The sequence below is a fragment of the Perognathus longimembris genome, chromosome 11, assembly GCF_023159225.1.
Source record: "Perognathus longimembris pacificus isolate PPM17 chromosome 11, ASM2315922v1, whole genome shotgun sequence".
Classification (NCBI taxonomy): domain Eukaryota; kingdom Metazoa; phylum Chordata; class Mammalia; order Rodentia; family Heteromyidae; genus Perognathus; species Perognathus longimembris.
The window spans coordinates 3574051-3592525 of record NC_063171.1 but is presented as its reverse complement, the minus strand read 5'-3'; the positions used below and the strand labels follow the sequence as shown (position 1 = coordinate 3592525).

General features: G+C 38.2%; 1 pseudogene; it reads right to left on the bottom strand.

The window, feature by feature from the left end:
• Positions 1–6203: 6203 nt before the first annotated feature.
• LOC125359780 lies at positions 6204–7359 on the bottom strand (annotated as a pseudogene).
• Positions 7360–18475: the final 11116 nt, after the last annotated feature.

Sequence of the window (18475 nt, the reverse complement as noted above, 5' to 3'; positions counted from 1 at the left end):
CTCTTCTGGACAATGTCACCCTTTCTTTGCTTTCTTCCATTTTCCTCAGTATTTCTACTCTTAATACCATAAATTTGTTATTTATACTAACAAGTAAGATAATATTAAATTATGTTCACTCAATGACTAGTTAAGAAAGCTCAAAATGTCAGGCTGATTAAGTGGATTTTACTATCAGAATCTACCAGAAAAGGTATTTTTCTCTATATCACCCCTAAGGAATTGAGGAGAATTTATAGGTTATTTTTATGCTCCCAGTATTTGCAACAGCAGAGACAATTATTATTATTATTTTTGCATGAAGTAATCCTCCAGACTTTGAATTAGTGGTGAGGAGAAACAAGTCCCGAAAGGGTAGAGCCACTTCCCATGGCTCAGAATGTGTATGGAGAGAACTCAGAGAACTCCATCATTTTCCTCTTGGCACTCCCATCCTTCTTATCCTGCCAGACCTGTGCCTGGTAGGCAGCTCTGAAAAAGTAGGTATGGTGTCTGGGCTGACATCCGACAGCTCGAAATCATTAGTACCTGCTAATGGCACACTGTTGAGAGAGTTACCTGGATGGGTTCCTGAGACCCACAACTATGGGGACGTGGGTGACACCTAGGAAGAATTCCCAGGGGGTATTTTCACAATTAAGAACTGTGTACATGTTGACTTATCAACTTCTGGATGGATAATTCAGTGATCTTTCTTAAAAAACAAATATCCTTCACCTTTTCCTCCACAGAAACACCCATCTTGCTGCCAGAGTACTTCATATTCAGACTGTTTCCTCCTTGCATGGATTGTTGTATTTCATGGATGCTAGACTACACTTAGTCCTTTGCGTCACCTTTCTCTCACTGAGTCCCTCCTTAATATCATACAAAATGCTTTATACATCTAGCACATAAAAATCATTTATTGTTTAAATTTAAACATTTTATTTTAAGGTACATGTGTGTGTATATATGGTGCATATATATATGTATATACATACATATATGTGCCATTTTGTTTATCTGATTGATTCTATTTCTTGACTATAGTGCTACAACAAATATAGGAGTGCAGGTGTCTCTTTGAGACATTGTTTCATTTCATTTAAAGTTATTACCAAAAATGAATATTTCTCTTTTTTATAAAGGGTTCCTACTTTTCTTTCTTTTTATTGTAATGGTGATATACAGAGTTACATAAGTCAGGTAAAATGAGTGAGGATTTCTAGACTATATGGTAGTTATTTTTGGCAGTTATATTTTCAGTTATTTAAACTTCTATACTCTTTTCAGTCATTTCTATCCCAATACTCACATTCTTACCAATAGAATACAAGGACTCCCTTTACTTCACATCCTCACTAGTGCTTTGATCTTTCATTGTTTTGATCATTTTCTTTTTTTTTTTTGGCCAGTCCTGGGCCTTGGACTCAGGGCCTGAGCACTGTCCCTGGCTTCTTCCCGCTCAAGGCTAGCACTCTGCCATTTGAGCCACAGCGCCGCTTCTGGCCGTTTTCTGTATATGTGGTGCTGGGGAACCGAACCTAGGGCCTCGTGTATCCGAGGCAGGCACTCTTGCCACTAGGCTATATCCCCAGCCCCTGTTTTGATCATTTTCATTGTAGGATGTATGAGATAGTATCTCAGTGTGGTTTTAACTTGCATTTCCTTGAGGATTAATAATAAATTTGTTGGTCATTTGTATCCTGTTTTGAGAAATGTCTATCAGGTCCTGTGTCCATTTTATAAATCAGATTGTTTTCTTGCCATTGAGTTGTTTCAACTCATTATATATTTTGAACATTAATGCCTTGTCAGAAATATGGCTTGCAAATATTTTCTCCCAGTATGTAGACTGCCTCTTCACTATTGTTTACTTTGTGTTCAAAAGCTTTTTGTTTAATTGAATATCATTTTTCATGAGAATATATACAAATGTCCACTGGATTCACCAAGAAAGGTTCAATCTCACTTATCATAAGGAAAATGCAAATTAAAACTATATGATAAAGTGATGATATAAAAATAATAAACATATCAAGTGCTGATGAGGGTAAAGACAAAAGAAAATCCTTGTGGGAATGTAGACTATTATAGATATGATGGAAAACGCAATGGAAGTTCTTCAACTAGTTAAAAATAGAACTTACACATGACCCATTAATCACCACTACTGAGTAAAGTCCAACTTTTCACTCTCAAAGAAATGAAACAGTAAGCCAAAGCAACATCTTCACATCCACATCTATTGCAGCATATTCAAAAGAACCAAGAAATTGTTTCAACTGGTGAAAAGCTTAATATATATCTCACATATATAGTACACAATGTATATTTTATATTAAATAATTATAGTTATATATAACATATACAATTTTATATACTATATGTGATATCTAACACATTATACATAACACTATATATAGTTATATATAATGACACACTACTCAATTTTTAAAAGTAAAACAAAAGTCCTTCCATTTGCAAGTACTCGAATGAACCTGGAGGATTATATTAAATAAAATAAGTTTGGCCCAGAAAGACAAATAATGCATGAACTTATTTATCATGAGTCAAAGTCATATAAATGAAGAGTGGAACAGGAGGTTTAGAGTAGGGCTAAGAAGACTGGTAGATACTATTCAAGGAATACCAAATTTTAATATTTATTACCGACAGTTGCTAAGAGTCAATCTTAATTTTTCTGAGCACAAGAAGTGCATTATGAAGTTATTTTTCTGCATAGCTAGTTCTTCAAACATCCATTTGTGATGGAACTCTAGAAAATCCTATTCTGCTATTTTTGTCAACCTCTCATTTTTTTTGGAAGACCTTTCAATTTGTTTTGCACATAGGAGTACCATCTTTCATTAGCACCAAATATAACATAAACCAGGAATTTGACTTATTTACTCCATCTGCACTTTTTATTTTCCATGTTTTTAAAATTTAAGTCTAATTTAATAGTTACAAAATGCTACTTCATTATGACTTGATTTACTCCTAAAAATTAGATGGTGAAATTTCACGTTTGGTCATTTGTATATGTTCTTTGGGAAAATGACTGTTCAAATTTTTTGCCAGGTTTTCAGTTGTGCTTTTTGTTTTTTTTTAAACTGCAAGCATTCCTTATATATACTGGATATCAATCTTTTATCAGATATGTGATTTATTTTCTACCATTTTGTTGATATTTTTTGACACACAGTTCAATTTATCTTTTTCCTCTCTTTTTGTATATAGGGTTTTGTAATCACAGTCAAAAGATCATTGTCACAATGTATGAAGTTTTCCTCAAAATTTTCTTTTGTTAATTTTGTTAAATTTTTATTGTCAAGGTGAAGTACAGAGGAATTACAGTTATATATGTTAGGTGTTGAGTACATTTTTTTGTTCAACTTGTTACCACTTCCCTCATTTTTCTCTCACCTTCCCTCCTTCCCAAATCCCTCTCCCCCTGTTATACAGTTAATTTACAGCATATTGTCTTGTAAGTACTGCTTTTGCATAGGTTTGCCTTTTACCTTTTGTCTCATTATTTTAGTGTTCACCTTCCCTTCCCTAGTTCCAATAAACATATATACAATATCCAGGGTACCAAAATCAGTTACAGTGATATCAGGGGTAAACCTTAGGGAATAACAACAAAAGCAAAAGGCATAATTTCACATAGTATGTTGAAAATTAAAAACAATGATAAAACATTTGTTTCCATATCTTGGAGATCATTTCTGTTAGCATCATCTTCTGTGATCATATGTACATAGCTATTGAGCTATTGAGAGCATCAGCTAAGACTATACTAGACTAATTATTACCAATAAGGGAGTCCATAGAGTTTATGTTTCTTTGGGTCTGGCTCCACTTCACTTCACTCACTTCACTTATGACTTTTTTCCAAGTCTCAAAGAATGTAGCTGCACTATTGATATGTTGACAGAATAAAATAATAAAAAAAGGTCCCTATCCTATGCTGCTTTTCAGTAAGTGGTTGATAAATCATTTGTCAGTTGGACTGAAACAGGATTCTGGGAATTATTGGGTTTTATTCTCCTCCAGAAGACAATCTGACTCAAATACAGACGCTAAAATTCCAGAATTATGCCTCAGTTATCCTTGGTTGTGGAACTACCTCCTGCCATGACATTCTGTAACATTTAATAGAAATTTCTGTGACATCAACTCAATCCTAATCAACATATTCTTGTAAATATTTTTATCTTTAATTTCCTAAAAGAATAATAACGTATTAGAATTGAGTGTTACCAAAAGATATCATTGTTGCCCCATGCGGTGAAAATGGGGTTTACAGAGGCCAATAAGTTGTGATATCTCCCAAAAAATGAATTGTTTATTGGAAGCAAATGAATGTTCAATTTAAAAATAAAAACTGCTTGTCCCTGGTGTCTCACACCTGTAATGCAAGCTATGCAGGGAGCTAGGTTCTGAGGATCACGGTTCAAAGCCAGCCCGGGAAGGAATGTCTATAAGCCTCTTATCTCCAATTAACCACCAGAAAACCAGAAGTGGCACTGTGACTCAAAGTGGTAGAGTGCTAACCTTTAGCAATAATGCTCAGAGACCATGCCCAGGCCTTTCAAACTCAACAATGGCCACCACCACCACCACCAAAGAATAACTATAAATGAGAAGCCTTTTACTCAAGGTTATGAAAACCATTTCTGGAGTCCCTTAAAGTGTGAAGCAAACTTTTGATAGTGACAACTGCTATGAGTAACAATTATAATTGACTTATTGTCATGCTCAGTTTTAGTGTTCAGCAAGCTAAGTGGTTTCCATAGTGCCTTTCTTGACCTCTGGGTGATCATCTCTGTTTGGGCTTTGAGAGTCACTAAGTAAGTCTTCTTTAAAGCAGGAGTGGTGATGCCTTCCCTTGGCCACTTCTAGATCTGAGTAGCACACACTTTAAAGTGGCTGAAATCGGGAAAATACCACCATTAAAAGAGAAGAACACTTCTCCTTCATTACATTAACACTAAAACTTAGATAGGAGTCTAATTACAGAGGTATGGTATTATCTCACTCAACTCATATATTTTGAACATTAAATCTACTCAAAAACTCATGTGTTAGGTAAATAATATTTATTAGCCATTTGTAGACAATACTGATAGAAGAAAGGTAAAACTGAGGAGAAAAGGACTTAAGGAATTGTCCTCATGGAGGTTTTTGAAGAGAAGTTTAGAAAAGTTTTCATTAAATTCAGAACCAGAGACTAATGTATGCATAATGTTCAAATCATTATTTGAAAAATAAGGTAGTCCATTTAAAACCTCTATTTCTTTTATCTGCATAATATAAGGCAAAGAGTTTTTATATGTGTTTTATTCGAACAGACTGACCATGTGCACTCATAGTGCCTCCTACTCAGAATACACTAGAGACAACTACTTCTGGAGGAGCATGGCCTCACTGAGAGGCTGGTGGTCAGCGACCTACATCTGTAAGCATGGAATCTAGAAGTGGACAACCACAAGCTACTAGTTTTTCTTTGTATTGCTTCTTTCTCATAAGGCATTATTCTTCAAACCCAGAGAAGTCCCCTTATCAGCTTTCTATAAAAGTGGAGGCTGTTCCTATAATCTTCCTAGGACTATGGCAGCACGTGTTAAAGAGCACATTCTCATTAAAGAGTTCTTAGGATGAATTGCTCCAAAATCTGAAAGTCCTTTCTTTTACTTTTAACAATCTCTTTATTGGTGAATTGGCAACTGACAGTCAAGTAGGGATCACATCTGCCAAAAATGGGGCCAGACCATCTTAAACAAACCAGAACAACTTAATAATAACTAAAGTCTCAACAATTACCCGTAAACAGGCATTACTACAATTATTTTTAAAGTCTGAATTACCAAATATGTTTCAAAGATGTATAAACCCAGAGATTAAAGCTTATATATCTCCTAGAATTGTCAAAGAACCAGAATGAATTTATGATACATTTTAGAACTGGAAATAATCAAGGACAGGCAAACTGAGCTTCTTACAGGCCCAGATAAATTGAATAATTTTCTCATTTTTACACACTGTCAGATGTTTATACTAGCGTCATGTTCAATCATTCAATTTGCTAAGTTATATGATAAGATACAGAAATAGTAAAGGGAATTTTTGTTTTATTTCTTAGCTGCTGGAAGCACAGCATGTGGATCGTCTATCTTGCAGCTTAGAGATTCTGTCACTTGAAAGCCTATTTGTTCCTACTTTAAAGCCACTCTTGGACTTATTGCTCTTCTCAAAGCAGCACACACTTCTTTGTTCCTCAGACTGTAAAAGTTGAGCATGGGAGTGAAGATGGTATTAATCATGGAAAGTATTATATCCTGTTCTGAAGTATGGCAAGAGTAGGGAGTCATGTAGATAATCATGGCTGGCCCAGAGTAGAGGGTCACTACAGCCAGGTGAGAAGAACAAGTGGCCAGAGCTTTCTTCCTGCCCTCTCGAGAGTTCATTTGGAGGACTGTGAGGAAGATGAGCATATAGGAAGACATAATGAGTCCTAAGGGAAGAAGAACAAACATGATGAAACACTGTTTCATACAAGGAAGTGTCTTCACAGGAAAGCTGCAGAACTGCAGGCATCTCACAGAAAAAAATAGTGGACTTCCCTGCAGCCACAGAAAGGAAAATGCATGGTGTAGATAGTATTGATGAGGAAATTTAGGGCACCTCCACCCCAGGACACCAGTGCCATCTGCAGACATACGCTAGAATTCATGATAACTGGATATCTCAGAAGTTTGCAGATAGCCACATAGCGGTCATAAGACATAAGGGTCAAAAGGAGACACTCAGGGCTGGGGATATGGCCTAGTGGCAAGAGTGCCTGCCTCGGATACACGAGGCCCTAGGTTCGATTCCCCAGTACCACATATACAGAAAACCGCCAGAAGCGGTGCTGTGGCTCAAGCGGCAGAGTGCTAGCCTTGAGCGAGAAGAAGCCAGGGACAGTGCTCAGGCCCTGAGTCCAAGGCCCAGGACTGGCAAAAAAAAAAAAAAAAAAAAAAAAAAGGAGACACTCACCACCCCCAAGGGCAAAGAAGAAGAAAATCTGAGTTCCACAGACAACTTCTGAGATGTCCTTCTTCTTGGAGAAAACGTTGAGGACTGTCTTTGGCACAGTGGTGGAAATTAAGGCTAGGTCAATGAGAGAGAGAGAGAGAGATGGCTGAGTAGGATGTACATGGGAGTGTGGAGGCAAGAGTCTACCCAGATCAAAAGGATCAGGACAGCATTCCCAGTGACAGTGATGATGTAGGCCAGGAGAATGGAAGTGATGAGGATGCGGACATACTGAAGCTTTGGGAAAAGCCCCCACAGAAAGAAATCTATGGTTGTTTCATTCCCTCTATTCATGTTCTAAACTTCCAAACTTGAGCTAAAATCTGTGGAGAAGATAATTTTAAAAGTCCAATATTGATGGGATATTCTGGTTTCATGTTTCTTATAACTATACAGAAATGCTTCATGTAGGCATTATTAGTATAAATAAAAACAAAAATAAGTTGACAGCTTGGACTAGTGTTTTTGTTAGAGTAAAAAGATAATTATTTTTGGAAAAACTTGTTTGTATGAAAGATTCTGAGTGGAGGGCTTGAATAGTTAAATTTGTATGCAATAGTAATATGAACTTAGGAATAGTGCAAACCAGAACAGACCAGAGAGGTTAAGAAAAGACCAGATTCTTTAGAGAATAATGACTGATGATGATGAATGACTGATGATGGGCAAGAACCCATGTTTTCCAAGTTAATATTGTATACATTGTTGGTATACTTTTCATTGTTCTTGAACTTTGACCAGTCTGCCATGTGTGTAGCCTTCTGTTGTGTGCACCTATGGAAAGACAGTATGTTAGGTTAGTTCTTAGTAATAGAAATATTGTTAGCAATAGAATATTATATTGTGTAATTTTTATTTCCCAAGAATGTAGTTTACATTAGAATTCAGTCTTCATAGGATGTTTTCAAGATAATAATACTTAGGTTTTAAAGACTGACAGGTGTAGATGATGGATTTTAAGGCGAATTAGCAACAAAAAGTGAAAGAATGAGACACTGTCACTTCTCTATCCGACTTTCTATACCTGTACAATACTCAGAACCTAGCTAGGCCTGTGCATATTTCTTCCTGGAAGAAGCTAGACTGTTTCATGTTTGTACCTCAGTGCTATGACACAGTGACTGGCATGAGACTATTAATACTGAAGAAAGGACAAAAGAAAGGATGAAGGGGAGAGTAAAGGAGGAAGGAGATAAACCTGTTGGGACCAGTGTCTCCTGGGAATTTCATTGCTATTCTTTTTTTCTCTTTTTCTGTCAGCGTATATTTGTTATGCTAGAAGGAAAGAAGTTCTTGTTACATTTCCACATATGTATCCCATGAATTCCAATCAATATCATCCCTCTAATCACTGTCCTCTCCTTCCCCCTTCTTACCAAGACATTTCACCAGGTTTCATTGGTTTGTTTTCCTACATGCAAACAATCTACCTTAAACATATTGATCCTCATTCATCATTAGCTCAGTCTCCTTCAGCTAGTATCTACCTCCCCAGAGACAGCCTGATTTTTCCCCCTGCCCTCTAACTCCCAATTAATGAACAATTTTCACTGAGGTTCTTTATGTTCTTTTCAACATAGGTCTAATGTATTTCGAATCATCCTTTATCATCAATACTATTTTAGTAGTTACCAATGTGCTAATTGTGGAATTTCCTTCTTATGTCTGGTTAAAAGCAGAGGATTATCTATGGAAAAATTATTTTCTCAACATAGTTTGGCCGTAAAGCTTGGATGGATCATGTCATAAGCTGGGATTGCCACATGACCAGGATCTGTGGTCTAATTTTCCCTAGAGAATGATTTGATTAACTTGAATGCCATAGGGTTGGTTCTGCTTTGTTATCTTCTTTAACAAGATGATGCCAGAACTAGATTTTTTAAATTAAACTTAAAGAATGCTAGGTAAAACAGTACTGAGCAAAGAAAATTCCTATAAAATAATCATGAAATTTAAAATGTTTTTGGTGCCAATTCTGGGGCTCGAACTCAGGGCCTGTGTACTGTCCCTGACCTTTTTTGCTCAAGGTTATGGCTTCCACTTGAGTCACTGCTCCACTACTGGCTTTTGGATGATTAACTGGTGATAAGATTTTCATATACTTTCCTGCCCGGACTGGCTTCAAACTGTGATCCTCAGCTCTCAGCCTCCTGAGTAGCTAGGATTACAGGTGTGAGCCACCAAGTCTGGCACCATGCCTGGCAAAATAAATTTCTTTCTTTCTTTTTTTTGCCAGTCCTGGGCCTTGGACTCAGGGCCTGAGCACTGTCCCTGGCTTCTCTTTGCTCAAGGCTAGCACTCTGCCACTTGAGCCACAGCGCCACTTCTGGCCATTTTCCATATATGTGGTGCTGGGGAATCAAACTCAGGGCGTCATGTATACGAGTCAAGCACTCTTGCCACTAGGCCATATTCCCAGCCCCAAAATAAATTTCTTTGACGAAAGAAATGACAATGTAGAGAAAGATAAAAGTAGTTGAAATCATAACAATTACTTCTTAAGTGCTGACTTGGAGGCAGTCACTGCCATAAGTATTTCAATAATTAATCTCAAAGATAGTGTGCTAGGTTTGTTCTTTGTAATAGAAACATTGCGTCCCTTGGCCAAAATCAAATGGATGACAAGTACAGGGCTGGAATAAAGGAGGCAGAAAGATGTGCATCCTTCTGTCATCTCTTAGGTAGGATGACCACTGCAGCTGTCTCGTCCCCACCCAAGAAGGCTGCTTCTCTGTCCTGGATACCACCCCTTAACCCATCACACTAAAGTCCTCGCCCTGCATACTGCTCCCTGTCATTCAGCCTGCCTGAAAAACAAGTCGTGAATGAAGGAAGCATCTAGGATAGACTAAAGGAGGAAAAGTGGAGCAAGGAAGGAAGGATGCCACTGGTAGCAATTACTCTCTGCCTGCCCCAATACCTGTCTCTGTCCACACCTAACCTACACCTCTGAATCCAGGTAAAACTGATGTCCGTGCTCATATTTCCTAAATCGTGGTTCCAAGGCCTCTGGAAATGAACATATCATAAACAGCTATACATATAAATTACTACACCTTTCAAAGACTAACATAGAATTGAGCTTTACTTCACCCCAACCAAGGAACAGAACTAGAGTACCAGAAACTGCTTATGCAGTCAGTAGCAACCTTAGAAAATGTGGCCTTCCTATGGAAATTAGGACTGGCTACCTGAGAAAAATCCACTCCAATGGTTGACTTGAGATTTACAGAAGAGAATATAGCCTGACCAATGCATGCTACATTGCCTTGGGGCTGTGACTCTCCAAACAATGAGGAATAAATGTAAAATTGTACATCAGGCAGGAAAGCTACTTGATGAAATTAATGCCTGCTCATATGTAATCACTTTTGGAAGCAGCCATCACCTTTGCCCACAGGAATTCTGCCCTCAGGTGTTAATTAAAAGTATTCTTTGACAGTTTCTTCTAGATTCTAGAGTAATAAATCGAATGGGAAGGAGTTCAGAGAACTGTGTTCAGGTACCCTAGTACTCATCTAAGGAAACAGGTCAGTAATGCTCAGTGGCTGTGCCATGCCAGGCAGAGGAACAGCATGGATGGGAGTGGATGAGAGGATAATCTCTCCCCTGGGGCTTCTCATATATAATGTAACACTCAGCACACTAATTAATGAGTGCTAAATGTAAAATACTTAAAGCAGTGAGATTTCAAATAATGGTGCATATGTTGTAGATGGGCCTGTTTTCCTATCTAGAAACACATTTTAAATCCAAAATAACTTATCCTTGGCCTCTCAGATTTTAATGGAACATAGTGTAAATCAGGAAGAGAACAAGGCAGAGACAAACCTAAGACATTCAACTCGAATGAAAATCAACTCCAGAAGAGACTAAGTGGGAAAGGGACTCATGTGGCAAGCTTGGCTCGCGACTTGACCCACTCAAGCTTAATGACCACTCATAGTAATACTGAGAAAACAGACCAACTTTCCCTCTTACATTATGTTACCCTCTAAATATAAGAACCGAGAAGCAAATGTGGCACCAGGATATCACTTACATAGGTGAATGACAAAGATTATACTGATGTTTATCCCAGAAAGGACTAATTCTTTGAGTATCCTTATTCCCTACCTGCTCCTTCTTTTCCAAAAACCTTTTGCCTTTCTCCTTTCAGTGTTGGATGGCTTTGTATACAAGATGCTATGTCTTAAGAATTAAATTGTGATAAAAAATTATGAATAAGGCAGTCAAGTATAGCAAGGTCTATGAGGCCCTGAGTGAAAGCTTTGTTGATGATGGATGTCAGTGCTTCATTCAGTTATTTTGAGCTGCACACATAAGAATCTTGTCATTGCAACACCAGTATATATAAGGTCAAAAATAGTTCTAAAACTAATTTTAAACAGCTTCCATAGCAGACTTCTAAAGGGCCTTCTCACATCAACCTCTTACACAACTTGAAAATGGATGTGATCTTTAAGATAACTACCTCATCAGCATCCTCTCCACTGAGGAACTTGATCCTGAAGACCAAAGGAGCAAAGCAGGAGGGAAACTCTGCTGGCTTCATGCAGAGGGCAGAGGACACTCAACACAGCTGGGGCATTGGGGAGATGTTCTGTAGAAACGGAATGGAGAGGCACCAGAACACTAGAGACATATCCAAATTGCCTATTTCATTGTTTCAAGTTTTAGAAATAGGCCCAGAAGTTAGGCTTTCAATTTCTTAGATTAGTTCTAGAGATCTTCATAACCACAAAGTTGTGGAGAAATATTAACACCTTTAAAATGTTTCTGGTGACTCATCAAACAAATCTGACATTTAATCAGATTGACAAAATAGTAATAAAAATAAACTAACATTGATTTATAAACTAATATCAAGCCAAATCGTGAACCATGCATGTGCAATTTTTTTAGAATTTGTAATTTAAAAATCCTCAATTTTGGAATTCTGGGAAGATGGTGGAGAAGCAGCAGAGCCCTAGCTGAGCTCCCTCCAACATTGAAGTTTTCCCACTCAAGGGAAACTTTTACTCCTAGAAAGACAGCCAAAGTAAGTTATAACAGTACAGGGATTCTGGCCAGCAAGAAAAAAATCAATTATTTTGCTGGCCTGAAAACACAGATTTGAGCTCCGGGCGGCAACCTGCCACCACACCAGTGCTGGCACCAACACAACACCCTGCACTCCTCACACTTAAAGCACGCAACGGCGACCAGGGAGAAATCCTTCAGATGGCGGCAGACACACACGGATTGCAGGCTGAGCACGGACAGGCCAAAATCGCAGAGAAAGCGTGAGTACCCCACGAAAGACATTCTCACTCATGCCCACAGAGCAGCTCCTTGAAGGTAGCCCTTCCCCCACCGTCAGAGCAAAGTGCCGTCTTTGACACTGGCATAGGGTCAGACCAGACTGGAACTAAAGCAGGCCTGGGGAAAGCGAGGACAAAGGAGCCATCTTTGAAAAGGGCAAGAGGGACCGACCAGTGAGAGACAGCTTAGCCCAAGAGAATGTCCCCTGCCCAGGCAGGAGGCTCGTTCTGGGCTGCGCTCACACACTCTGCTCACACACTCGTGTGAACTCAGCCAGAGGTGCCCCGCCCTGCCCGCCAGAATATCTAAATTAAAATCGAAAGCAGTGAGCAGCTACTGGCAGCACGGAACAACCAGACAGGAGAACAAACAGTTCCTGAGACAGATAAATGTCCCATCACAGAGGAAGCCCAATTCCCAGCCTGAAATGAAGCTGAATTCCATAGCCAGCTCCGCGCAGGAGGCCGCCCAGCCCAGGAGGGAGGAACCTCCCCCCAGGCAAGCAACTCTCAGCAGGGTAACCAGGCCAGAGGCGCCCCACCCTGCTGAGTCCACAGCCTATTGAAAGCCAGGCATTAAAGGCAGCAGCCCCACAGCACAGGGGAAGAGCCACCATTCCCAAGACTGTTCACGTCCCCATCTACAGTGGAAGCCCAAGGCCTACCTGCAAGCTGTGTGAACCACAGAGCCCCAGGATTTCACTAACAGGGGAGGAGGGTCAGAGCAGATCCACCCCCTGCAAACTGAAAGCAAGTCAAACCAGCCAAGCAGCAAAATAGACTGCACACCATCACAAGGGAAACCAAAGACTGTAGAAAGCCCACCCAAACAAGGAAGACTGCATTTTTTTCCAAAACATTTTTAAGCGTTTTTTTAAAATTCATTTCTGAAACGTCATTGGTTTTTTCTTTTACATTTTTACCTGTTTGTATTATCAAGTAGCTTTTTTTTTTGGTTGTTCATTTTTCTGGTTTTTTAGTTTTTTATTTTTTAATAACTTTTCTCTTTTTGGTGCATTTGTCTTCCACTATTTTTTTCTTTATCTTTCTCTTTACATTCTCTTTCTTTAAAAATTTACTTTCCTGTGAATAACACCTCCACTCTTTTCTGCTAATACTCCATTGTCTATCATTTTAACCTTGTTCTTTCTACTGATTCTACTCTTTGCCACATTTCCACGTCACTGAAACTAAACCAAATCATCACACACACACACCCATACATTTCACTCTATTTTCCTTACTACCTCTAACTTACCCTCCTGACTTAGTTCCAGGACCTCCAGATTCCATTGACCCCTGGTTATTGGATAGAGGGTATCCCTCCTCAATCAGTGAATCAAAGGGGTTCAAAGACAAAGCCAGCCAATCCAAAAAGAACTTAAATTAAGAACAAAAATTGCTCATAGAGTTGTAACCGTAAATAAGTAACTACTGAATAAAGGGCGCAGGATTGGTTGTTATATCAAAATTGTATTCTTTAGGAACATCAAATCTAATTTTATACACAGGTATACAAGGTATCTGTATATAATTGTGAACTTCTAAGATTTACACAACAGTGATTGGTAAGGTCTGCTTTGGGTCTTAAACGGTGCTCACAAGTACTTGTAGGTTGGCATTCCCAATCCAAATGGGCAGAAGAAACACAAGAAAGATGGCAAACAATGGAGTCTCATCTCCCACTCAAAACAAGCAGGAAGCAGAGCAGTCAATCAATGACATAGAAGGGAACCCTCAAAATGCTCTACAAAGTCTACTGATAAAAATGATAAATGAAAAGTATGAATCTCTTCAGTCAACTATTCTAGAGCATGAGGTGGCAAAGCAAAAATTAATGGAGAATTTCATGGCCTCCACAAATAAAAAGATAATTGAACTTCAAGAGTCAAATGAAAAGATAGTTACCCAGCTAAAAGATTTGAGAGACAGCACTCAAAACCAAATTAATGAAATTAATGAAGTAAAGAAGTCCCTGCAGGACCTATGAGATAAGTATAGCAAGGACATGGAAATCATTAGGAAAGTCCAGTCAGAAGGAAAAGAGATTAGAAATCAAGTAGCTAGCCTACAGTCCTGACTAACTGAAGCAGAGGATTGAATCTCAGGAGCTAAAGATTCCCTAGAATCTATGGAAAAAGATAAAAAATCAATACAAAACCAATCCAATTGGCAAAACAGATCAATCCAGGAGCTCCAAGCCCCCATCAGGAAGCCCAATTTAAGGATAATAGGTATTGAGGAAAACCTGGAGAAAGATGTTAATGGAATAGGCAACCTATTTAACAGAATATTAGCTGAGAACTTTCAAATATCCAGAAGGATAGGCCTATACAGATACAAGAAGCATTTAGAACCCCAAACCAACCAGACCAGAATAGAACATCCCACCAACACACTGTGATCAAAACAGGATCAATAGAGTCCAAGGAAAGAATCCTTAAAGCTGTTAAGGAGAAGAAAACAATCACATACAAAGGAAAGCAATCAGGATTACCCCGGACTTCTCAGCAGAGACCATGAAAGCAAGGAGAGCCTGGAATGAGGTATACCAAACACTAAATAAAAATAACTACCAACCAAGAATACTGTAACTAGATAAACTCTCATTCATAGCCAAAGGTCAAATAAAAGTCTTCCACAGTAAGGAAACACTGAAACAATATATCTCCACCAAACCAGCTTTACAGAAAACACTCAAAGATGTATTATACAGGGAAAATAATCAAGATCCCAATACAGACAGAGAAGTGAACCCTAAATAGAAAACCAGAATATTAGATCAAGAAATGGGAAGACACAGATTTTAACAAGGTAGATATAATGAAAGGAACAAACGATCATCTCTCAATCCTAACTCTCAACATTAATGGAATTAATTCTCCAATCAAACGACATAGGTTCATAAGTTGGATCAAAAATCAAGAACCATATTTCTGCTGCCTCCAAGAGACACATCTGTTCAGCAAAAGTAAGCATCTTCTAAAAGTGAAAGGCTGGAATCAAATCTATCAAGCAAATGGCCCCCATAAGCAGGCTAGAATTGCAATCCTAGTATCAGATAAAATTGACTTCAAATGAAAAACGGTAAGAAGAGAAAAAGAAAGTTACTACATTCTAATAAAGGGATCTCTCCTTCAGGAGGATATAACTATCCTAAATATCTACACACCAAATAAAGGAGCACTGAACTTCATCAAACACACACTACGGACTCTAAAAACACTAATAGACCCAAACACATTGATAGTTGGGGACTTCAACACTTCACAATCACCTCTGGACATATCAACATGCCAAAAACTGAATACAGAAAACACAGAACTAAACAACTGCATAGCCCAACTAGACTTAACCAACATCTACAGAATATTCCACCCAGCAACAACAGAATACACATTCTTTTCGGCAGCACATGGAACATTCCCCAAAATAGATCACATCTTAGGCCACAAAGGAAATCTGTACAAATTCAGAATTATCAAAACCATTCCCTGCATTCTCTCATACTACAATGGAATAAAATTAGAGCTCAACTCAAACAGCCACAGTAGAAAATCCTACAATTTATGGAGACTAAACAACACACTGCTGACCCATCAGTGGGTCATTGAAGAAATTAGAACAGAAATCCAAATGTTTATGGAAATCAACCAAAATGAGTACACAAAGTACCAGCTCCTTTGGGACACAGCAAAGACAGTACTCAGAGGAAATTTTATATCTCTCAGTGCCTACATCAACAAACTGGAGAAACAGCAACTCAATAACTTAAGGAAACACCTTAATAACCTCGAATGAGATCAACAAGCCAAATCCTAAGTCAATAGATGGAAACAAATAATTAAAATTAAATCAGAATGAAATGAATTAGAGACAAAAAAATAATCGAGAGAATCAACATAACAAAGGGTTGGTTCTTTGAAAAAATTAACAAGAAAGACAGACCCCTAGCAATCCTGACCAAAAAACGAAAGCAGCAAACCCAGATAGACACGTTCAGAGATGAAACAGGTAACATCACCAGAGAAACAACCAAAATTCAGAACACAATAAGGGACTATTTTGCAAACCTTTATGCCAACAAATTCGAGAACCTGGAAGAAGTGGATGATTTCCTAGAAAAAATTGATATCCCAAACTCAACCATGAAGATTTAAACCTTCTGAACAGACCCATTTCCAGCATTCAAATAGAAACTGCAATAAGTGATCTCCCATCCAAGAAAAGCCCAGGTCCAGACGGATTCACTGCAGAATTCTACAAGGCCTTCAAAACAGAACTCACTCCAATATTTCTCAAACTCTTCAATGAAATTGAAAGAGAACGTTCACTACCAGACACATTCTATGAAGCCAGCATAACCCTCATCCCAAACCCAGGCAGGGACGCATCTCAGAAAGAAGACTATATACCGATTTCCCTGATTAACATAGACACAAAAATTCTAAACAGACCCATATCCAGTATTGAAATAGAAAAGGCAATAAATGATCTCCCATCCAAGAAAAGCCCAGGTCCAGATGGATTCACAGCAGAATTCTACAAGGCCATCAAAACAGAACTCACACCAATATTTCTCAAACTCTTCAATGAAATTGAAAGAGAAAGTTCATTACCAGACATTCTATGAAGCCAGTATAGCCCTCATCCCAAAAGCAGGCAAGGACTCCTCATGGAAAGAGAACTATAGACAGATTTCCCTGATGAACATAGATGCAAAAATTCTCAACAAAATTCTGGCTAATCGATTTCAACAGGTCATCAAAAAAAATCATACACCATGATCAAACTGGATTCATCCCAGGGATGCAAAGTTGGTTCAATATACAGAAGTCAATTAATGTAATTCACCACATCAACCGGAGCAAGGTAAAGAACCACATGATTCTATCTCTGGATGTGGAAAAAGCATTCGATAAAATCCAGCACCCATTTATGCTAAAAGCCCTGGAAAAACTGGGATTCCAGGGAATACTTCTGAATATAATAAAGGCAGTGTATGAGAAACCAACAGCAAGTATAATTCTAAATGGTGAAAAACTAAAGCAATTCCCTTTAAAATCAGGCACAACATAGTACTAGAATTCCTAGCCAGAGCAATTAGGTAAGAAGAAAATATAAAGGGGATCCAAATAGGAAAAGATGAAGTTAAACTTTCTCTCTTCACAGATGACATGATCCTATACCTAAAGAATCCCATAGACTCTACCCCCAAGCTACTAGAGCTGATCCAAAACTTTGGCAAAGTTGCAGGATATAAAATAAACCTTCAAAAATCAATGGCCTTTCTCTATGCTAACAACCCGAAGACCGAGGCTGAAATCAGGAAAGCAACTCCTTTTGCAATAGCCCCCCAAAACATAAAATACCTAGGAATAACCTTAACCAAAGAAGTGAAAGACCTCTTTGATGAGAACTTTAAAAGCTTGAAAAATGAAATTAAGTCAGAACTAAGGAAATGGAAAAACCTCTCATGCTCCTGGATTGGGAGGATTAATATAATCAAAATGGCAATATTGCCACAGGCTATCTACAAATTCAATGCAATACCCATTAATATCCCAACACCATTTTTTAAGGAAATAGAGGAAGCAATCCAGAAATTCATATGGAACAATAAAAGACCTAGAATAGCAAAAACAATCCTAAGCAGAAAGAACAGTGCTGGAGGAATTACAACACCCAACTTCAGGCTGTATTATAAAGCTATAGTAATAAAATGATTACAAAAGCAATACTTGTAAAACTGTTTAGTGTAAATCTACTGAACAGCTCATAGGGGAAAGGGAAAGGGGGAGAGGGGGAATGAGGGAGGAGGTAACAAACAGTACAAGAAATGTATCCAATGCCTAAAGTATGAAACTGTAACCGCTCTGTATATCAGTTTGACAATAAAAAATATTATTTATAGAAATTAATTCTAAGAAATAGAAATATGAGGTTTTTTTTTAAAATATCCTCAATTTTAGAGTTATAATGTATATAGCATAATTTAACCAATCATTTGTAAATCAAGGAAATTTGCTACTATACTCAGTCTTTTGTCTGTAGCATTTGGTTTTCTCTTAGAAGGGACCAGGAACAAGTTTTTGGTCACCGGGGCA